Consider the following 9,020-nt stretch of genomic DNA (forward strand, 5'->3'; position numbering starts at 1 on the left):
CAAAAACACTTCGACCTGCCATAAATATCATGGGAGGAGATTATAATTTTCAAATATTGTTACATTTGTTCATTTCAATATTTGTAATATATATTTTAATATATTTGTTAGGAATATCGGTGAATTATTCTAACCTGAAAAGCCTTCTTGATTTGTCATTCTTTTTTCACATTTATGTCTATTTTTTGTTATTATTATTATTATGAAACATTGATTAATTTAATATTTAATGGTGTATTTACACGCTTGTTTACTGGTCGCCAGTGTTACGTCCAAACGCTGCGAGCACTTTTATTCCGTCGGACCTCTACGTAGATTTGCGGCGGTGTGGAGTTCGTTACCTGTCGTTGAACGGTGTAAACCATTAGCCGCGAAATATAGGTCAGGTTTGAAATAAAATGATTCACTTCGTACACAGATTTTAACTTGTTAATTAAACTTGAATGTTTATTATAATTCCTCGATGTTTAATTATTCATGAATGACAGATTCCTGGATACCGTTCCTGGTATAAACAACAATAATAATATAATGTCGTTCGTGGTAAACGCGACAGATTTGAAAAGGTTGGTATTGTAGATCGCAATACTCTTCTATAATATCGAAGAGCTCGGAGTCAGGAGCAGACATTGTTCATCTTATTTGTTTCTGAACAAATAAGAATTGTTTGAAACTAATAAAGCTAATTTATTTGTTTTATCTTAACACGCACACACAAGTAAGTGCTAACCTTGAAACTTCGAAACACATCCGGACATTAGTCGCGTAACGCAGGAACGCTAAGTTTTTAGTTCACTATGCCTTTGAATAAACTAATATTTTTCTAAGTCCAGTTTAATGAAAATAGTTTCGTGGCTAGGAGTCGCAGATTCAAGGTTTAAAATAGTGCGCTGAAATCTGAATATTCTGACGTTTTTGTGCTTTGTAATGGTAATGGTTTCAAAGTCTAACTTTTATCACCGGAAAACGTCAATCTCTTTTAGTGACAGTTTCCTGCTTTGAAGTCCAAAGGTCTCTTTTTTATAGCGTCTAACTGGCGCCAAAACCTATTAACGGTACTAAAAATAGCTCGATATCTCGGCTTTCTAACCTCAAAATATACTTTGGACAGAGAACTTAATAATATTATAAAAGAAAGTAAATTGTTGCTAAAATAAGATATAATACTTAAATACTGGTTTAATTTAGACGTAATAAAACCATATTATTCGTAAGACTCGTGTACAATAAGAATTACTTAACATTTACAGGTTACATATATATACATAATCAATTTGCATTTAAGAAGCTATTTGAATGTTCCCGCCAAAGAATTTACTAGTTCCGAGAGTGTTTGTTAAAAGGGTCTGAGCGCCCTGGGAGTTTAGTTCAGAAAACGGCGCATGCCGTTACACCTCCCCCTTACTTAAGGGCATGTGATACTTAGAAAATCGTCGATTTTACCAGTTTTAGGTTCCCCCGGTTTTTTTTTCTAGAATAATACATATTTTGCCTTAAAAATTTGGGAAATGATAGCGTACATGCTAACGGACGTCTCCACACACTTTCTTTGTGTTTTTTTATCAAAAAATTTTTGATATTGATAACAAGGTGCGTGTATATTTCGAGATTATGTGTGTTACAATTCACCCGAGCGTTACTTCCAAACTACACTATATTTTTGGCTGAAAACTTTGGACTTACAAATAAACACAGTAATTAATCTCCCGGAACTAACCTTGTTTGCAGGCAATCAAAAAAGTTTATTTCATAAATAATTTGCAGATTATGGGAAAGGCATAGATGAAAAACGACGTAACCTCAAAATAATGCATATGCATAAAATTTTTAGTTAGCACAATACATGTTTTTGTTATTATCCCTCAAAAAAGAGGCCGGGGACGTCTGTTATGATATTTTATAGCATCTCCGAATTCAATTGTTAAAAATTTTCATTTTTGTGGAAAAAAGTCAGGGAAACTGTAAGTGTCACATGACCTTAAAAGGTGTCTCTTGTTCTATTGTTGAGACAAGTTTTTGTTTACATGTTGAAAGTGACAGCATCTGTTACATCAGTGCATGTCAATAGTGAGTACCGTCGATGACCTTTTTTTGTGGTGACCCTTTTCTTTCGAGTGTGAAATTTTGTGAGCTATATGGGCTAAAAGTGCCAAGTGAAAGGATTTATTATATATATAAATGTAGAGCAAGAAAAAACTAAACAACACCAAATTTTTCGAGGAAAATTTTGACCAAAAGGATTTTATGGCAAGCGAGAACAAAAACATATAAAGGTAAGTTGAAATGAATATTTGAATTAATTCTAAATTAAAATAATCAAGTTTTTGTTTTTGTTTGAATCAATGATCTGGATTCAGATAATAATAAAAAAGGGAATTTAGAATACTTTATAATAATTAGTCTAACTTTGAGTAATGTGAAATAATAAATAATTACTTATATAATGAAAATTATCAGTAACTTAATTTAATGATTACTCTCTAAATCTCTCAAATCCAGGCTTTTGCGGAACGAACGATCAATATTAATTAATCCAAGTCGATTTTAAGATCAATCTCTCAGCTCGATCATACCAGAAGTCAAGTCTTCAGAGTAAGATTTGAATTGAAAGTATAAGGGGTAATCAGGCATATATATTCAGTTAGAATAAAAGCGTGTAGTTATTGTTGTAAAAGAGAGTTTTATGTGTGTAATAAAATCAGGGAGAAAGGGAGAGTTAAATTGTTAAAATCTATCATTATTTTCATCCGTAGACCGAATGTAATTGAATCTAGAGTATTTATATCTGTTTCATATTTGATTAGGATTCTTATAAATATTTTGAAGATGGGAGAACAAAAATATTAATAGGAAGAGAGGATAGAATGAAAATTTCAGGATTCTTTAGGGAGATTAATAGGGCTAGAAAATGGAAAATCGGGACTTACATTTGAGAAGACAATTCTTGTGTGTTTTTCATAAACAATAATCTGTTTTTCCTTCGACAGTTCACGCTCTATTTGGTTTTGTAGTTTCTGCGATACTGAGGGCCTCATCCCTTTTTTGAGTTGTTGCGGCCCGGCCGGCATGAATTTTACCATTACGTGAATGAAAATAGTTATTTAAACTATTTTCTATTTGTCCTAAAGTGTTAAAGGTTTTTTGGTTCTTTTTCATTTTATTTCTTTACTTAATATTTATTTTATTTAGTAATTTAAACTAAATATGATTTTTTTGTTAAAAGAAAATTTTGAGTATGCGTCAAAGGGTTGAATTATGGCGCGAATTTTCAACTTTAGGAAAAGGTTTATCTAATAATAACACTTCTCACTTTCCCCTTTTTTTCTTTTTTTGTTGCTGTTGTTATAGGCCCAATGATGAAGAACTTATAGTCTGAATTTTAATACAATTTCGATATATTTCAGAAAATCTGTGAGTCTAGGGGTAGACCTAGTACTTTCGGGAACAGGTTCTTTGCTTGCAAGGGTAGTCAGTCCAGTTTCTGTAGCGATATTGATTGAATCAACTTTAATTTATTCATTATTTTATTTATAGATATCTAAGTAAGTAAAATTCAAATTATCAATATTATTCCTATTTATTGAATTCAAAAAACTATTCTTTTGAATTTTTTATATAAAATTAATAATAATCATAAAGAAATACTTAATTCCCGTAATAATGTTCTATAAGTGATTATTAGACTTTGTGATGTTTTTGAAATATATATACTTTTTCATTTAAATTGGTTTGGTTCGTCGGAGTAAGTCCGTCAAAGTAATTTTAAACCTATGTACATTCTATTTACTTATTTATTTTAAATATATTTTAGAAATTTTGGATTTATCCATATACTTCTTCGTTCTACGGGAGGTCGCGACTCAATGATGCAATTAAATGTTGAACTTCCAATGGCAGGGAATTGATGGAGAGTCTTCATCAACTAATCGTACCTTGGATATTTGAAATTCGTCCGTGGTCTATTAAATTTTTAATTTATCAGTGTGCACGATTTTAGTTTTATTAGGCCCTAACCTAATGAGCGCATTTCGATTGCCTATCAATTTTTCTAAGACATATGGCCCGCTGAAATAGGGTTCGAATTTATTTTTTCGCTGATTTACCTTTAAATACACATTTTCACCTTCTTTGAAGTGTTTTGGGTTTGTTTTCTGATCGTAGTACTTTTTCGACCTTTCTTTAGCTAATTGGAGTCGATCCTTGGCCAGAGCGTGAACACTATGTAGCTTGAGAAACAGATTCCTTAAATATCCTAAGTAGGTTTCTTCTTGTTGTGATAAGGTGAAATGATTAGGAATTATAGCTTCCTGTTCAAAAACTAGGGTATAGGAGGCGAAGCCAATTGCTTCGTGGATACTAGTGTTATAGGAGAACACTGCGAAACGGAGCCAGTCATCCTAATTTGTGGTAGTTTCAAATTGTCTCAAATATTCTACCAAAGTATGGTGACTCCTTTCTAAAGATCCTAAGCTTTGAGGTTGATAAGCAGTTGATTGGATCTTTTTGATCCTGAATACTTGCAAAAAGTTTTCATGCATTAGCTGATGAAGTTAGACCCTTGGTCCGTATGGATTCGTATAAGATTCAATAATCCTTTGTACGTCTTGTTTCATTCCTTTCCAATAATAGGTCTCTCTAGTACGCCAGTAGGTCTTGGACATTCCTTTATGTCCTCCTACCACGGATTCATGAAATTCTCGAATGATATCATCCCTCATATCTGTAGGAGATATGATAATCTCTTCAGAACAAATGACTATTAAAAGTCCTGAATTAGTAAAGATCTCTAAAATCTTTTCCTTTACTAATTCCCAAGGAATATCATCAAGATCATTTCCAACCTTTGAAATTTTCACACTTTCAACTCGTAGTGTCTCCGTGGCTTTTCTGAGAGCGATAAAGGCTTCAAAAACTAAATAAATGGAATTCTTGTCTTCAGCTTTGTTCTTAGTTACCAAACTAAAGACATATCTTCCGTTTTGTTTAAACGTTATGGTTTCTCTAGGTCTAGAATGATGTGTATCCATCTGCAGAGATCAGATGAGCAATATGCCCTAATCCTATATATATATCCTATCTCTTGAATAAGATATACATCCTTGCCTGTCCCTAGTGTGGTCTAGATCACTTATTAGGGTGAAGATTTGGTTCCCGGAGTTACCAGCGTTAGAGCGCAAATATGCACAACTAGTTTGTGACCTATCGGAAGTCAAGGACGATAGCGTCGTCAAATCATGAGTAGGGGCAGGTGCTTGCATCGGATTCAGGGGTGAAACCACAAGAGGTTCAGAGTCCCTGAAGTCAGAGCCATCAAAGTAGTTGTACCGTTCTCCCCAAGGTATTGGTTGTGCCCTCGCGAAAAAGCTCACCTCACTGGAATAGGGGTCCCTAAAAGCCGCACACATCAGTGAAGTCATAGTTAATGGTACTATTGTACAACCTGTTTCTGATTGGCTTTGCCTGGGAAAAGCTGACGGAGGAACATCCTCAATCAGGTGTTCATTAATCTCTATGTCAACACATAAGATTCGCTCCAACACTCCAAAGCACGCAATATCTGCAGTATCAAACGCCATCGGGGTGGAGACGACGTTACAGATACACATCCATTTATAAGACGTTCCGACAAGGCATCTGCATGAGATGTAACGAGCTTATGACCAACCATAGGATTCTCTAAAAATTCAACCATATGTTGTGCTGCCAGCACAGAACCATTAATCAGATGTCCTGACGAAACATCCATTTCGGGTGTGACAGAAGCGTTATCATCTGCCGAATTATTCGCCACAGAAACGTAATCATCTGTGGGATTTCTTGGCCATGCGTCAGCATTCAAGTTAATCTTTTCTGGCTTATACACGATAGTGTAATCGTATTCACTTATCTTGATCTTCCATTGAGCTAACATTGATACAGGGTCTTTGAGATCATGTAACCATACTAAGGGTCGATGATCCGCCAACAGAGTAAAACTACGACCGAAGAGGTAAGGTCTAAAATGTTGGACATTAGAGACAATAGCTAGTAATTCCTTTTCTATTGTGGAATAATTCACTTCTGCATTTTGAAGAGTTCGTGAAGCGAACGCTATGGGCAAGTCTTGTCCGACAAGTCCTTGGCTCAAAACTCCGCCGATGGCATAGTTTGAGGCGTCTGTGGTCAATAAAAGGTGTTTTGAAAAATCGGGGTATTGCAGAATAGGTTCAGTACATATTCGATCTCTTAGAATCTCGAAAGCTTTTTGTTGTAAGGTGGATCAGTCAAAACAGGATTCTTCCTTGAGAAGAAGAGTTAAGGGTTTGGCGATCTTGGCAAAATCAGGGATAAATCTTCTATAATAGCCAATGAGACCTAGGAATTGTTTTACATTTTTCTTTCCTTTGAGAATAGGGAATCTTTTGACAGCTTCTACTTTTTTCGGATCCGGTTTTACTCCTTCCTGGGAAATGACATGTCCCAAATAAGCGATTTCACGTTTAAGAAAGTGGCATTTCTCAGGTTAGAGGGCAAGACTGAAAGATTTTAGTCTATTTATGACAAAGACGTTTGCCTGTCCGTTTTGTTTTAAACCAGTGATTCACCAGCAAAAATTCCGGGTCTAAAAGGAATTTTTCTGCGATAACCCTCTTTAAGAGGAGTATTATGTTGTGCTATATCAAATACTTTCTGTGTTCTAGCAGGGATTTGACAGGTAGTGTGATTTAGAAGGGGGAATTGATTGTCTCCAATTTTGAGGTTATCATCTTCAAAATTGATAATAGCGCGATGCTGTATCAAGAACGTTATTCCTATTATACCATTTTGTAGTATAGGAAAAAATTCTGGAATTATCTGAAAAGGAGTTTTGAGACCTTGGATTATCAACCTCACCTCTTCCAATGTTGGAATCATATTTGAACAAATTCCAATCAAATTGAAAATTCGATTCCGATTAATCTTAACAGATCAATTACGAGCAGATTTCTTTATCAAACTAACACTAGCCCCAGTGTCAAGCATAAAGATACATTTACTCTTAAAAAACATGGAATTTCTGAGTTTCACTGTAGGAGCGGGTCCTTATTTATTTATTTCTCTAATTTTGAGAATAACTTTCTGACTTGCGGTAGGATTTAAAGTAACACTACGAAGCTCCTGTCCAGAATTTTGAGAATCAGTCGTGATTCTTTAGAGTAGACTGTTGTGCCCTTTCTCTTTCGAGATTATGTCTCAATCGTATTTTACAGGTTAAATAATCATGATTGCTCGCAAAAAAATAGTTGCAACTATATTTTGCCGTGTGTATATTAGTTTTTTGAATTTTCAGACAATTTATTTTCATATGTCCTATTTTATGACAATAGTAACATACCACATTTTTTACTCTATCATTCCTATTTTCGGTTTTATCATCTACACGCAGATGAGCAATTCGCTTACTGAAGTTATTAAACGCATTTATCTGATTTTGACCTGAACTAAGGGTTTTATTCGCAGATGTTTCTGAGGTATCCCTATGTACTATTTTCCAATCTTTAACTTTAAGGTCTTTTTGATTCGCAAGTGCGATGGCTTTATCCAGAGTAGTAACCACTTTATCTTTTATGTGAAAGTAAATATTATAATCTAATCTGCGTGAGAAATTCCCGATTTCGGTAATGCTGTAAGCTTTGCACATCCCGATGCCTTCTTCCCCAGGACTACTTTCGATAACTTGAGAAATCAATTTATTTAAAATTAAATTTACTCTCGCGCTGTATTCTGGAACTGTTTCGTCGGGTTTCTTTTTTACATTGGCCAAATCTTGCATCAGTTGGCTAATATCTTCTTCTTGAGAATAAATCAGATTTAGGGTTTTTAAAATTTGACCTAAGGTTGCCCCTCTTCTATCCTAAATATGTAGTCGCGCTTTACGGATGATTCTAGTTTTTACGAGCATAGCAAAACACGGCAAGTCGGAAGGGTTAATCAATGAGATCGCGGCCATACAATGATCATTAAAAATAGAGACAGACATATTTTCTCCGTCAAAACAAGGGATCATTCCTTGAACAACTTTTGAGAGTTTATTAAAATGTTAAGTTCCGGCTAAAGTGTGAGTATCTATTGAAAATGTTTGGGGAATATAAACTGAAGTTTCGTGGTGTTGTAGAGGTGAGTGATTTCCATCATCTGAAAATAATTCGCCCGTATTGTTCCTAGAAGGAATCACAGAACTCGTGGAAGCCATCGCACGCGGAACAACAGTATCCTCACTAGGATTTTGTTTTCTATTTTTAGACCCACGGGTTATCGTTTCGGTATCATCACTTGACAAGGATGGAGGATTTCTATCCCTGCCTCTTTTTCGACCACGTAACTTAGGCATTTTGATAACTTATATTAAAACTTACTTGTGTTTTGTTAATCCAATTTGATTTTTTTCGCTTATAAAAATTTTACTAACACCTTTTTTTCTTTTTTCTTACATTTCTCTTTCTAAACACGCAAAAAGACGAGAATAAGAAAATTCCTAAACAAAAATTCTGATCGAAGATTCTCTCGATGCTCCTGAAGGTTCTTTTTGAAGATCCGTTGAATTCTTGCGTGATGTCTTGGAGATTCGCCGAGGTTCTGAATTCCAGGAAAGTCCCTCGGAGCCGAAACTTCTTCAACCAATTCGGTGATCCAGTCATGAAGGTCATTGAATCTCCAGGATAACTTTTGAATGAAGCTTGCGGTTATTGAGGCACACTTGGTGGCTCATTCCAACCGTTAACAATCTTGGTGCAATTAAAAGCAATAACACCCATTGCTACCGCGAGTAAAACCACCCAAAACCCTGGTAGAAGATTGCAGTTTGTCACTATGGAATTTCGGATTTAATTTGACAGGAAAGATTTTCACAAGTTGGTAAGGTGAATTTCTCTTGTATTTTTATATTCAATTTGCACTAAAAGTACGAGGGTGGATTGATAAGTTTCCGGCCTGACCAAGAAAAACAACGTTTTTAAGAATTTTTTTTTTTTTTATTTCTCAACATAATCTCCTCCAAGGCT

The 9,020-nt window shown here is 34.9% G+C and overlaps 1 long non-coding RNA gene across 3 annotated transcripts in view; it reads left to right on the plus strand.

Moving 5' to 3' along the window:
* The first annotated feature begins 1,929 nt into the window (after positions 1-1,929).
* Positions 1,930-9,020, plus strand: part of LOC117172083 — a 7,571-nt gene continuing 480 nt past the window's right edge. For 2 of the 3 annotated variants that reach the window (XR_004466956.1, XR_004466954.1), the window contains exons 1-2: positions 1,930-2,273; positions 8,477-8,874. This is a non-coding gene — a long non-coding RNA (uncharacterized LOC117172083). Of the gene's footprint in view, positions 2,274-8,476; positions 8,880-9,020 lie in introns of all 3 variants that reach the window. The other variant, XR_004466955.1, reaches the window with a different exon arrangement.

The sequence above is a fragment of the Belonocnema kinseyi genome, chromosome 1, assembly GCF_010883055.1.
Source record: "Belonocnema kinseyi isolate 2016_QV_RU_SX_M_011 chromosome 1, B_treatae_v1, whole genome shotgun sequence".
In the NCBI taxonomy this organism is placed as follows: Eukaryota; Metazoa; Arthropoda; class Insecta; order Hymenoptera; family Cynipidae; genus Belonocnema; species Belonocnema kinseyi.